This window comes from Heterodontus francisci, chromosome 8, assembly GCF_036365525.1.
Source record: "Heterodontus francisci isolate sHetFra1 chromosome 8, sHetFra1.hap1, whole genome shotgun sequence".
Classification (NCBI taxonomy): Eukaryota; Metazoa; Chordata; class Chondrichthyes; order Heterodontiformes; family Heterodontidae; genus Heterodontus; species Heterodontus francisci.
In genome coordinates, this window is record NC_090378.1 from 9,623,844 (window position 1) to 9,638,371 (window position 14,528).

The window sequence follows — 14,528 nt, forward strand, 5'->3', positions numbered from 1 at the left end:
AAGCAGAGATTGACAGATTTCTAAATAAGGTGATATGAGGATAGTGTGAGAAAAAGGCATTGAAGTGGATGATAAGCCCTGATCATATGGAATGGCGGGGCAGGCTCGAAGGGCTGAATGGCCTACTCCTGCTCTTATATTCCGATGTTCCTATGTTCCTACTGATGCTGTTCACATCCCTCATGATTTTGAATTCCTCCATCAAATTCTCTCAACTTTCTCTCTCCAAGGAAAACAGTCCCGACTTCTCCAATCTATCCACGTAACTGAAGTTCCTCATCCCTGGAAACATTCTTGTGATTTTTTTCTGTACTCTCTCTGATGCTTTCACATCTTCCCTAATGTGTGGTGCCCAGAACTGGACACAGAGGCCGAACCAGGGTTTTTTACAAGTTTAACAAAACTGTATTTTTCATTCATGGGATGTGGGCGTCGCTGGCTGGGCCTGCATTTATTGCCCATCCCTCATTGCCCTTGAGAAAGTGGTGGTGAACTTCCTTGCTTTTGTACACTTTACCCCTATCAATAAATCTTGGAGACTGTAGGCTTTATTAACCACTCTCTCAAGCTGCCCTGCCACCTTTAATGATATATGCACATCAAGGAGCCCGAACAAAACTGGACTCATTGGGAACCAGGGGGAAAACTTTCCACTGGTTGGAATCATACCGAGCACAAAGGAAGATGGTTGTCGTTGTTGGAGGTCAATGATCTGAGCTCCAGGACATCACTGCAGGAGTTCCTCAGTGTCATGTCCAAGGCCCAAACATCTTCAGCTGCTTCATCAATGACCTTCCTTCAATCATAAGGTCAGAAGTGGGGATGTTCGCTGATGATTGCACAATGTTCAGCACCATTCGTGACTCCTCAGATACTGAAGCAGTCCATGCAGAAATGCAGCAAGACCTGGACAATATCTAGGTTTGGGCTGATAAGTGGCAGGTAACATTTGAACTACACAAGTCCCAGGCAATGACCATCTCCAACAAGAGAGAATCTAACCATTTCCCCTTGACATTCAACGGCATTATCATCACTGAATCCCCCACTATCAACATCCTGGAGGTCACCATTGACCAGAAACTCAACTGGACCAGCCACACAAATACTGTGCTAAAAGAGCAGGTCAGATGCTCGGAATCCTGTGGTGAGTAATTCACCTCCAGACTCCCCAAAGCCTGTTCACCAAATATTCTGCAGTGATTGGTAGAAAAATTAGAGGGGAGGTGAGGAAAAGCTTTTTCACCCAGAGGGTGGTGGGGGTCTGGAACTCACTGCCTGAAATGGTAGTTGAGGCAGAAACCCTCAACTCGTTGAAAAGGAATCTGGATATGCACCTCAAGTGCCGTATTGTGCCGGGCTACGGACCAAATGCTGAAAGGTGGGATTAGAATGGATGGATCGCTTTTCGATCGTCACAGACACGATGGGCCAAATGGCCTCTTTATGTGCCTTAAACTTTCTATGGATGTACAAGACCAAAATCAGGAGTGTGATGGAATGCTCTCCACTTGCCTGGATGGGTGCAGGCCACACAACACTCAAGAAGCCCAACACCATCTAGGAAAAAGCAGCCCACTTGATTGGCACACCATCGGCAAACATTCACTCCCTCTGCCACCGATGCACAGTGGCAGTAGTGTGTGCCATCTGCAAGCTGCACTGCAGCAATGCACGAAGGCTCCTTGGACAGCACCTTCCAAACCCATGACCTCTACCACCTAGAAGGACAAGGGCAGCAGATGCATGGGAACACCACCATCTGCAAGTTCCCCTCCAAGCCATACACCATCCTGTCTTGGAACTACATTGCCATTCCATCACTGTTGCTGGGTCAAAATCCCAGAACTTCCTTCCTAAGAGCACCTTTGGTGTACCTGTGCCCCAAGGACTGCAGCAGTTTAAGAAGGCAGCTCACCACCACCTTCTCAAGGGCAACTAGGGATGGGCAATAAATGCTGGCCTAGCCAGCGACGCCCAGATCTCTTGAACAAATAAAAGAAAAACATATAACCTCAGGTCCCTTTGCTCCTGCACCCACTTTAGCATTTAACCCTTTATTTTATATTGTCTCTCTGCATTCTTCCTACCAAAATGAGTCACTTCACACTTCCCTGCATTAAATTCCATCTGCCACTTGTCTGTACATTGCACCAAACTGTCTATGTCCTTTTGAAGTTCTACACTCTTCTCCACATTCTTCACAATGCTTCCAAGTTTGGTATCATCTACAAATTTTGAAATTGTGCCCTGTAAACCAAGGTCTAGGTCAGGGGTCACCAACCTTTTCTTCAGTGAGAGCGACTTCTGATCAATGAAAAATATCATGAGCCACTTCAACATATATTGAAAAAATATGGATAACCCAATGAAGCACGAACATATAGTAGGGAGGGAAACGATTGAAGAAAAATCTGAGAGACAGGATTATTCTCCACTTGGAGAGGCAGGGATTAATCAAGGATAGTCAGCATGGCTTTGTCAGGGGGAGATCATGTCTAACAAATTTGATTGAATTTTTTGAGGAGGTGACTAGGTGTGCAGATGAGGGTAAAGCAGTTGATATCGTCTACATGGACTTCAGTAAGGCTTTTGATAAGGTCCCGCATGGGAGATTGATCAAGAAGGTAAGAGCCCATGGGATGCAGGGGAATTTGACAAATTGGATTCAAAATTGGCTTAGTGGCAGGAGGCAGAGGGTGATGGTCGAGGGTTATTTTTGCGATTGCAAGCCTGTGACCAGTGGTGTACCGCAGGGACCGGTGCTGGGATCCTTCTTGTTTGGAGTGTACATTAATGATTTAGACGGGAATATAGGAGGCATGATCAGTAAGTTTGCAGATGACATGAAAATTGGTGGCGTTGTAAATAGTGAGGAGGTTAGCCTTAGATTATAGGACGATATAGATGGGCTGGTAAGATGGGCAGAGCATTGGCAAATGGAATTTAATCCTGAGATGTATGAGGGGATGCATTTTGGGTGGACTAACAAGGCAAGGGAATATACAATGGACTGTCGGACCTTAGGAAATACAGAAGGTCAGAGGGACCTTGGTGCACTTGTCCATAGATCACTGAAGGCAGCAGCACAGGTAGGACCCTAGGAAGTAAATGTTGTTTCAGGTGCCTAGGTCGATGCCAGGTGGTTCATTCAGTCTCATTCTTTTTTTATTGACTTCATAGCGGTTAGATACAACTGAGTGGCTTGCTAGGCTTGCATCCTACAATCAAAGTTAATTTGCATTACCCTCTCAAATTCTATCAAAGTCTGCCCAGTCTGCTTCCAGAGGTTCTGAAATTTCTGCCAACAAGCTTCAGGAACCAACTCATAAACAGTGAGAATAGCCTTTTCTTTGCCATCTCATAATCTGCAGAAGCCTCCTCAGAAAGTATAGCGTAAACTTCATGAGCTCTGCCTATCAAACTGCTTTGTATGAGCAGTGTCCAGTTTTCTTTCAGCCATTCATCTGATTAGCTATCCTTTCAAAAAAAATCAAAAATGCCTCTACGTCCCTTTCTTCAAATTTTGGGAGGGCTTGCTCAAATTTAAATAGCTCCCCACTGGGTCCTGGGTAGGAGTCTTGTTTTTCCTCACCATAATTTTCCTTGGGTCAAAGGCAGACTTCCTTTTTAGTTCCAGCCTTTCTAATTGGAATACCCCTTCTAGCTCCCTTTTTCTCACCTGCCTCTTTTCTTTTTCCCTTTGCGATTCTGGTTCCGCCTTTTGAAATGTTCTTTTTCATCTTCATCTCTCTGAAGTTTAAGTTTTCTTTTTTTCTTTTTTCCTGTTCAAGCTGCTTCATCTGCAACTGAATCCAAGCTAATTCAACGGAATTACCGTCTGGGTTGCCTTTTCCTTCTTCCAATTTCAAATGCTGTGCTATTACCTCAATTATGTCTGCTTTCTTTGGTCCTGGTTTAGGCTCTAACTCCAATTTTGCCCTAAATGCTATTAGTCCAGCCTTGGTTAAGTTTTGCAAATCATTCAGGGATAAATCCTCCCTCTCCAGAAACATCCGACTGACAAAGCCATTTTGAATTTCAATACGTATAGCAAAATTCACCATAAAAACCTTAAACAGCTTGAACATCAGCAAGTCTCAGCACTCGTCTGAGTCTGGGATTTTAAATCCTGCAAGAGCACCCTGAAGGACAGATGGAATATAATGTGGAAAAATGTGAGGTTATCCATTTTTGCTGGAGGAATGTGCAGAGTATTTCTTAAATGGTGAGATATTCAAAAATAGATATGTACAAAGGGACCTGGGTGTCCTCATCAATAAGTCACTGAAAGGTAACATGCAGGTGCAGCAAGCAATTAGTAAGGCTAATGATATCGCAGGAGTATTTGAGTATAAGAGTAGCGAAGTCTTGCTTCAATTGGATAGAACCTTGGTTAGACTGCACCTGGAGTACTGTGTGCAGTTTTGGGAGCCTTACCTGAGGAAGGATATTATTGCCACAGAGGGAGTGCAATGAAGGTTCACCAGACTTACTCCCGGGATGGTGGGACTGTCCAATGAAGAGAGATTGAGGAAACTCGGCCTGTTTTCTCTAGGGTTTTGAAGAATGATGGGTGATCTCATTGAAACCAACAAAATACTTAAAGGGGTAGACAGGGTAGATACAGGTAAGGTGTTTCCCCAGGTTGGGGAGTCTAGAACCAGGGGATAAAATTTCAAAATAAGGGGGAAGCCCCTTCGGACTGAGATGAGGAGGGACTTCTTAATGGGGGAGGTGGTGGTGTAGTGGTAATGTCACAGAATAAGTAATTCAGAATCACGAGTTAATGCTCAGGGGCCCTTGGGTTTGAATTCCACCATGGCAGTTGGTGGAATTTGACTTCAATTAATAAATCTGGAGTTAGAATACCTGTCTAGTGGTGATCCTAAAACCATTGTGGATTATTGTTAAAAAAAAAACCCATCAGGTTCACTAATGTCCTTTAGGGAAGGAAATCTGCTGTCCTTATCTGGTCTGGTCTGGTCTGCATGTAACTCCAGACCCACAGCAATGCGGTTGACTCTTAAAAAATGCCCTCTAAAATGGCCCAGCAAGCCACTCAGTTCAAGGGCAATTAGGGATGGGCAATGAATGCTGGCCGAGACAGAGGCACCAGCATCCCACAAATGAATAAATAAAATAAACTCAGAGTGTTGTGAATCTTTGGAATTCTCTACCCAGAGGACTGTGGAAGATCAGCTATTGAGTATGTTTAAAACAGAGATTGACAGATTTCTAACGACCAATGACATAAAGGGATATTGGGACAGTGTGGGTAATAAAAATTGAAGTGGGTGATCAGCTATGATCATATTGAATGGTAGAGTAAGCTCGATGGGCTGAATGGCCTACTTCTGTTTGCATTGCAAATGCTTCAGCCTTGTCTTTTGCACTGATGTGCTGGGTTCCCCCATCATTGAGGATGGTGATATTTGCTGAGCCCCCTCCTCCAGTTAGTTGTTTCATTGTGCACCAGCATTCATGACTGGATGTGGCAGGACTGCAGATCATTGGCCCGATCCATTGCTTGTAGGATAGAATCATGTAATAATAGAACGTTAAGGCACAGAAAGAGGCCACTTGGCCCATCATGTTTGTGCCAGCCGAAAAACGATCCACCTATTCTAATCCCACCTTCCGGCATTTGGTCCATCGCTCTGCAGATTACTCCCTTGAGGTGCATATCCAGACTCCTTTTGATTGAGTTGAGGGTTTATGCCTCAACTACCCTTTCAGGCATTGAGTTCCAGACCCCCAGCACCCTCTGGGTGAAAAAGTTTTTCCTTATCTCCCCTATAATATTTCTACCAATCATTTTAAATCTATGCCCCCTTGTCACTGACCTCTCTGCTAAGGTGAATAGACCCATCATCTCCACTCTATCCAGGCCCCTCAAAATTTTGCTCTTTTCAATCAGATCTCCCCTCAGCCTTCTCTGTTCCAAGGAGAACAACCCCAGCCTCTCCAATCTGTCCTCATTGCTGCATTTTTCCAGTCCAGGCAACATCCTCGTAAATCTCCTCTGTACCCTCTCTAGTGTAATTACATCCTTTCTGTAATGAGGTGACCAGAACTGAACACATTACTCAAGTTGTGGCCTAACCAATGGATTAGACAGTTCCAGCATAACCTCCCTGCTCTTATATTCTGTACTCGGCTAATAAAGGAAAGGATTCCATATGCCTGCTTAACCACCTTGTCGACCTGTCCTGCTACCTTCAGGGATCTGTGGACATTCACTCCAAGATCCCTCACTTCCTCTACACTTCTCAGTATTTTCCCGTTAATGGTATATTTCTTTGCCTTGTGTGACCTCCCTAAATACATCACCTCACACTCCTCCAAGCTGAATTCCATTTGCCACTTTTCTGCCCATTTAGCCAGACCATTAATATCTTCCTGCAGCCGACTTCTATCCTCCTCGCTATCTACCACACAGCCAGTCTTTGTGTCATCTGTAAACTTCTCGATCATGCCCCTTACATTTATGTCCAAATCGTTAATATATACCACAAAAAGTAGGTGACCCAGTTCTGAGCCCTGCGGAAAGCCACTGGAAGCGCAGCCCTCCAGTCGTTAAAACACCCGTCAACAATTGCCCTTTGCTTCCTGCCACTGAGCCAATTTTGTATCCACCTAGCTGCATTTCCTTGGATCCCATGGGATTTTATTTTTTTAACCAGGCTGCCAGGTGGGACCTTGTCAAAAGCCTTGCTAATATTCATGCAGACCATATCAACTGCATTACCCTCATCTATCTTCCTTGTTACTTCTTCAAAATATTCGATCAAGTTGGTCAAAATAGATCTTCCTTTAACAAATTCATGCTGACTATCCTTCATTAACTTGTGCCTTTCTAAGTGACAGTTAACCCTGTATCTCCGAATAGATTCCAATAAATGGCCCACTACTGAGGTTAGACTGACTGGCCTGTAATTATTTGGCCTATCCTTCACTCCCTTTTGAAACAGATGTACAGCATTAGCAGTTCTCCATACTCTGGCACCACACCTTTATTCAGTGAGGACAGGAAAATGATGGTCAGACCTTCTGCTATTTCCTCTCTTGCTTCTACTGACAACATAGGGTACATTTCATCTGGCCCTGGTGATTCAGCAAATTTCAAGAATGCTAATCCCACTAATACTTCCTCTCTCCCGATGTTTAGCACATCCAATACTTCACACTGCCCTTTATCTACAATATCTGCATTGTCCCCTCTTTGTGAAGACAGACACCAGTATTCGTTAAGAACCATACCAGCATCTTTTACAGGCCCTACTCTCTGCTTAGTTATCCTCTTAGTCTTAATGTATTGACATAACATCTTTAGGTTCAGCTTGATTTTGCTTGCCAATATTCTTTCATGCCCTCTCTTTGCTTTCCTAATTTCCTTTATGATTTCACCCCTCCACTTTCTATACTCCTCTCGGCTTTCTGTAGTATTGAGTTCTCGGTGTCAGACATGAGCTTTCCTTTCCTGCCTTATCTTATCCTGTAGGCTCCTTGACATCGATGGGGCTCTAGATTTGGCCGTCCCAGCCTTTTTCTTTGTGGGAACATGTTTACTCTGAACCCCTTGAATCTCTCCTTTGAATGCCTCTCACTGTTCTCACTCAGACTTGCCTTCAAGTAGCTGTTTCCAGTCCACTTTCGCTAAACCACTCCTCAGTTTAGTAAAATTGACCTTGCCCCAACTGAGAACTCTAACTCCTGTTCTATCTCTGCCCTTTTCCATAATTATGTTAGAACTGACTGAATTATGATCACTACCACCAAAATGCTCTCCCACTGCCACCCCTTCCACCTGCCCATCTTCATTTCCTAAAACTAAGTCTAAAACTGCACCCTCTCTCATTGAACATACTACATACTGGGCAAAAAGGTTCTCCTGAACACACCTCAAGAATTCTGCTCCCTCAATTCTTTTCACACTAAAACTATCCCAGTTAATATTGGGGTAGTTAAAATCCCCTACTATTACTGCCTTTTTGCACATTCTTGCACCTCTCAGAGATTTGCCTGCATATCTGCTATTCTATCTCCCTCTGACTATTAGGGGGTCTATAGTAAACTCCCAGCAGTGTGATTGCCCCTTTTGTGTTCCTTATCTCAATCTATAAGGCCTAATTTGATGCACCTTCCAGCATATCATCCCTCCTCACAGCTGTAATAGTTTCCTTGACCAAAATTGCCACTCCCCCTCCTTTCTAATCCCCCTCCCTATTGTGTCTGAAAACCCTCGAACTAGGAATGTTGAGCTGCCATTCCTGTCCCTCCTTAAGCCATGTTTCTGTAATAGCTATGATATCACACTGCCACATGTCTATCTGTGCCCTCAGCTCATCTGCTTTATTTGCTATACTCCTTGCATTGAAATAGTTACCCTTGCGAACTGCCAAACTCTTTTTTTTTTAATTTCTAACCTTTGGGTGGTTTAAAATCACTTTCTTTTAGTTTTGGTGGCAGCAGCTTTGACAGTAGCGGAGGTGCGGAGCGAACTTGCAGCTGAGAGGTTAATTTCAGTGCAAGTTAAAAGTTAATTCCCTTTTGTTTTCGGAGGACCAGGGGACTGCTGGGTAAGTAGAAACTATATATTTGGGTGGTGGCTGTACCTGAGCCACTACATGTGTAGTGTCTCCCACCCACCCTCCTCCTCGAACCAAAAAAAAAGGACTCTGGTGTGTTGATAAGGTAAGCTTTTTATTTTAAAAGTTCTGTCCGTTGGATTGCAAACCTAACAAGTTTTGACTTTTTTTTTGGTTTTTCAGTAGATTTGTTGGGAATTTAGAATAGTGGGAATGGAGGTTAAGGCAGTTTTATGTTCCTCCTGCAGAATGTGGGAGGTAAGGGCCGCCAAGAGTGTCCCTGCTGACTGCATCTGCGGGAAGTGCACCCAACTCCAGCTCCTCGAGAACCGCGTTGGGGAACTGAAGCTGGAGCTGGATGAACTTCGGATCATTCGGGAGGCGGAGGCGGTTATTGAGAGGAGTTATGGGGAGGTAGTCACACCTCAGGTAAAAGAAGTAGGTAGGTGGGTTACCGTCAGGGGGAGGAGAGGGATCCAGCAGGCAGTGCAGGGATCCCCTGTGGCCGTTTCCCTCAACAACAGGTATACCGTTTTGGATACTGTTGCGGGGGACGACTTACCAGGGATGAGCAATGGGGTACAGGTCTCTGGCACAGAGTCTGTCCCTGTTGCTCAGAAGGGAAGGGGGAAGAGGAGCAGAGCATTAGTCATTGGGGACCCCATAGTTAGGGGAACAGATAGGAGGTTCTGTGGGAACGAGAGAGACTCTCGGTTGGTGTGTTGCCTCCCAGGTGCCAGGGTTCGTGATGTCTCGGATCGTGTTTTTGGGATCCTTAAGGGGGAGGGGGAGCAGCCCCAAGTAGTGGTCCACATAGGCACCAACGGCATAGGTAGGAAGAGAGATGGGGATTTGAGGCAGAAATTCAGGGAGCTAGGGTGAAAGCTTAGAGCGAGAACAAACAGAGTTGTTATCTCTGGGTTGTTGCCCGTGCCACGTGATAGCGAAGCGAGGAATATGGAGAGAGAGGAGTTGAACACGTGGCTGCAGGGATGGTGTAGGAGGGAGGGTTTTGGTTTCCTGGATAATTGGGGCTCTTTCTGGGGTAGATGGGACCTCTACAAACAGGATGGTCTTCACCTGAACCAGAGGGGTACCAATATCCTGGGGGGGAGATTTGCTAGTGCTCTTCGGGGGGGTTTAAACTAATTCAGCAGGGGAATGGGAACCTAAATTGTAGTTCCAGTGTCCAGGATGTTGAGAGTAGTGAGGTCAGGGATAAGGTTACAAGGACGCAAGAGGGCACTGGCAAGCAAGAACTTGGTTTAAAGTGTGTCTACTTCAACGCCAGGAGCATCCGGAATAAGGTGGGTGAGCTTGCAGCATGGGTTGGTACCTGGGATCTCGATGTAGTGGCCATTTCGGAGACATGGGTAGAGCAGGAGCAGGAATGGATGTTGCAGGTTCCGGGATTTAGATGTTTCAGTAAGAACGGAGAAGATGGTAAAAGAGGGGGGGGTGTGGCATTGTTAATCAAGGAGAGTATTACAGCGACAGAAAGGACGTTTGAGGACTCGTCTACTGAGGTAGTATGGGCCGAGGTTAGAAACAGGAGAGGAGAGGTCACCCTGTTGGGAGTCTTCTATAGACCTCCGAATAGTTCCAGAGATGTAGAGGAAAAGATAGCGAAGATGATTCTCGACAGGGGCGAGAGTAACAGGGTAGTTGTTATGGGGGACTTTAACTTTCCAAATAATTGACTGGAAATACTATAGTTCGAGTACTTTAGATGGGTCAGTTTTTGTCCAGTGTGTGCAGGAGGGTTTTCTGACACAGTATGTAGACAGGCCAACCAGGGGCGATGCCACATTGGATTTGGTACTGGGTAATTAACCCGGCCAGGTGTTAGATTTAGATGTATGTGAGCACTTTGGTGATAGTGATCACAATTCGGTTAGGTTTACCTTAGCGATGGGCAGGGACAGGTATATACCGCAGGGCAAGAATTATGGCTGGGGGAAAGGAAATTATGATGCGATTAGGCAAGATTTAGGATGCGTAGGATGGGGAAGGAAACTGCAGGGGATGGGAACAATCGAAATGTGGAGCTTATTCAAGGAGCAGCTGCTGCATGTCCTTGATAAGTATGTACCTGTCAGGCAGGGAGGAAGTTGTCGAGCGAGGGAGCCGTGGTTTACTAAAGAAATTGAAGCGCTTGTCAAGAGGAAGAAGAAGGCTTATGTTAGGATGAGACGTGAAGGCTCAGTTAGGGCGCTTGAGAGTTACAAGCTAGCCAGGAAGGATCTAAAGAGAGAGCTAAGAAGAGCAAGGAGAGGACACGAGAAGTCATTGGCAGATAGGATCAGGGAAAACCCTAAGGCTTTCTATAGGTATATCAGGAATAAAAGAATGACTAGAGCTAGATTAGGGCCAATCAAGGATAGTAGTGGGAAGTTGTGTGTGGAATCAGAGGAGATAGGGGAAGCATTAAATGAATATTTCTCGTCAGTATTTACAGTAGAGAAAGAAAATGTTGTCGAGGAGAATACTGAGATTCAGACTACTAGGCTAGATGGGATTTAGGTTCACAAGGAGGAGGTGTTAGCAATTTTGGAAAGTGTGAAAATAGATAAGTCCCCTGGGCCAGATGGTATTTATCCTAGGATTCTCTGGGAAGCTAGGGAGGAGATTGCAGAGCCTTTGTCCTTGATCTTTATGTCGTCATTGTCGACAGGAGTAGTGCCGGAAGACTGAAGGATAGCAAATGTTGCCCCATTGTTCAAGAAGGGGAGTAGAGACAGCCCTGGTAATTATAGACCTGTGAGCCTTACTTCGGTTGTGGGTAAAATGTTGGAAAAGGTTATAAGAGACAGGATTTATAATCATCTTGAAAAGAATAAGTTCATTAGCGATAGTCAGCACGGTTTTGTGACGGGTAGGTCGTGCCTCACAAACCTTATTGAGTTTTTCGAGAAGGTGACCAAATAGGTGGATGAGGGTAAAGCAGTGGATGTGGTGTATATGGATTTCAGTAAGGCGTTTGATAAGGCTCCCCACGGTAGGCTATTGCAGAAAATACGGAAGTATGGGGTTGAAGGTGATTTAGAGCTTTGGATCAGAAATTGGCTGGCTGAAAGAAGACAGAGGGTGGTGGTTGATGGCAAATGTTCATCCTGGAGTTTAGTTACTAGTGGTGCACCGCAAGGATCTGTTTTGGGGCCACTGCTGTTCGTCATTTTTATAAATGACCTGGAAGAGGGTGTAGAAGGGTGGGTTAGTAAATTTGCGGATGACACTAAGGTCGATGGAGTTGTGGATAGTGCCGAAGGATGTTGTAGGGTACAGAGGGACATAGATAGGCCGCAGAGCTGGGCTGAGATGGCAAATGGAGTTTAATGCGGAAAAGTGTGAGGTGATTCACTTTGGAAGGAGTAACAGGAATGCAGAGTACTGGGCTAATGGGAAGATTCTTGGTCGTGTAGATGAACAGAGAGATCTTGGTGTCCAGGTACATAAATCCCTGAAAGTTGCTACCCAGGTTAATAGGGCTGTTAAGAAGGCATATGGTGTGTTAGCTTTTATTAGTAGGGGGATCGAGTTTCGGAGCCACGAGGTCATGCTGCAGCTGTACAAAACTCTGGTGAGACCGCACCTGGAATATTGCGTGCAGTTCTGGTCACCGCATTATAGGAAGGATGTGGAAGCTTTGGAAAGGGTGCAGAGGAGATTTACTAGGATGTTGCCTGGTATGGAGGGAAGGTCTTACGAGGAAAGGCTGAGGGACTTGAGGTTGTTTTCGTTGGAGAGAAGGAGGAGGAGAGGTGACTTAATAGAGACATATAAGATAATCAGAGGGTTAGATAGGGTGGATAGTGAGAGTCTTTTTCCTCGGATGGTGATGGCAAACACGAGGGGACATAGCTTTAAGTTGAGTGGTGATAGATATAGGACAGATGTTAGAGGTAGTTTCTTTACTCAGAGAGTAGTAGGGGCGTGGAACGCCCTGCCTGCAACAGTTGTAGACTCGCCAACTTTAAGGGCATTTAAGTGGTCATTGGACAGACATATGGATGAAAATGGAATAGTGTAGGTCAGATGGTTTCACAGGTCGGCGCAACATCGAGGGCCGAAGGGCCTGTACTGCGCTGTAATGTTCTAATTTTAATTTGTTTCCTCACTCTTCCAAACTCAACTCATCCATTAATTTTCTGTCTTCCATTTCATTTCTCATTTCGTACCAACTCAGTCTAACCTCAGGTCCCCATCCCCCTGCCAAACTAGTATAAACCTTCCCCAACAGAACTAACAAAACGTCCCGCAAGGAACTCAGTCCCGGCTCTGTTCAGGTGCAATCCGTCCGGCCTGAACAGGTCCCATCTCCCCCAGAGCCGGTTCCAATGTCCCAGGAATTGAAAGCCCGCCCTCCTGCTTAGTTCTGCTAGCACAGCTTAGCATGCATTTAGTCCTGTGTTGTACCTTCCCCAGGTCAGCATCTTATTTTGAGGTATGCCTGGTTCTGCTCCTGGCATGCTCTCCTGAACTCTTCATTGAACCAGCATTGATCCCCTGGCTTGATGGTAAAGGTAGAGTGAGGGACATGCAGGCCATGAGGTTACAGGTTGTAGTTGAATACAATTCTGCTGCTGCTGATGACCCACAGTGTCTCATGGATGCCCAGTTTTGAGCTGGTAGATCTGTTCTGAATCTATCCCATTTAGGAGGATTGTTGTGTCAATCAACACGATGGAGGATATTGTCAGTGTAAAGAGGGACTTTGTTGCCACAAGGACTGTGCAGTGGAACTCCTGCCACTAATGTCATGGACAGCGGAATCTGTGACAGGTAGATAGGATGGTGATGAGATCAAGTAGGTTTTTTCCTCTTGGTTCCCTCACCACCTGCCACAGCCTAGTCTGGCAGATGTGTCCTTCAGGCCTTGGCCAGGCCAATCAGTAGTGGTGCTACCGAGTCACTCTTGGTGATGGGCATTGAAGATTGAAGTGTTCCACATTTTCTGCCCTTGCTACCTTCAGTGTTTCTTCCAAGTGCTGTTCAACATGGAGGTGTACTGATTCAATAACTGAGGGAGGGTGGTAGGTGGTAATCAGCAGGAGGTTTCCTTGACTATGCTTGCACCCGATGCCATGAGATTTCATGAGTTTTGGAGTCAACGTTGAGGACTCCCAGGGCAACTCCCTCCTGACTGTATACTACTGTACCATCACCACTGGTGGATCTGTCCTGCCGGTGGGACAGGACATACCTGGGGATGGTGATGGTGAAGAAAACCAGAAAGTGCTGGAAATACTCAGCAGGTCTGCCAGCATCTGTGGAGAGAGAAACAGAGTTAATGCTTCAGGACGATGAACTCTGATGAGAGGTCATCAATGTGAAATGTTAACTCTGTTTCTCTCTCCACAGATGCTGCCAGACCTGCTGAGTATTTCCGGTACTTTCTGTTTTTATTTCAGATTTCCAGCATTGACTGTATTTTGTTTTTAATATGGTAATGGAGGAGACTGGAACACTGGCTGAAAGGTGTGATTCAGTCAGTATGACGAGAATCTTGCTTGACTGGTCTGTGGAACAGCTCTCTCAACTTTGGCAGAAGTCCTCATATGCTGGTAAGGAGGACTTTGTAGAGTAACTGACTGGGGCGGTCCTTTGTCGTTGCCAGTGCCGAGGTTGATGCTGGGCAGTCCATCCAGTTTAATTCTTTGTCAGCTTTTTTGTAGTAGTTTGCTCGGCATTTCAGAGGGCAGTTAAGAGTCAACCACATTGCTGTGGTTGTGGAGTCACATGTAGGCCAGACCAGGAAAGGACAGCAGATTTCCTTTCCTAAAGGACATTAATGAACTCGATGGGTTTTTAACAACAATTCATTAGTTTCATGGTCGCTATAACTGAGACCAGCTTTATTTAATTGAATTTAATTCCACCAGACCAGATTTGAACTTGTATCTCCGGAGCATGAGTCCGGGCCTCTGGATTACTAGC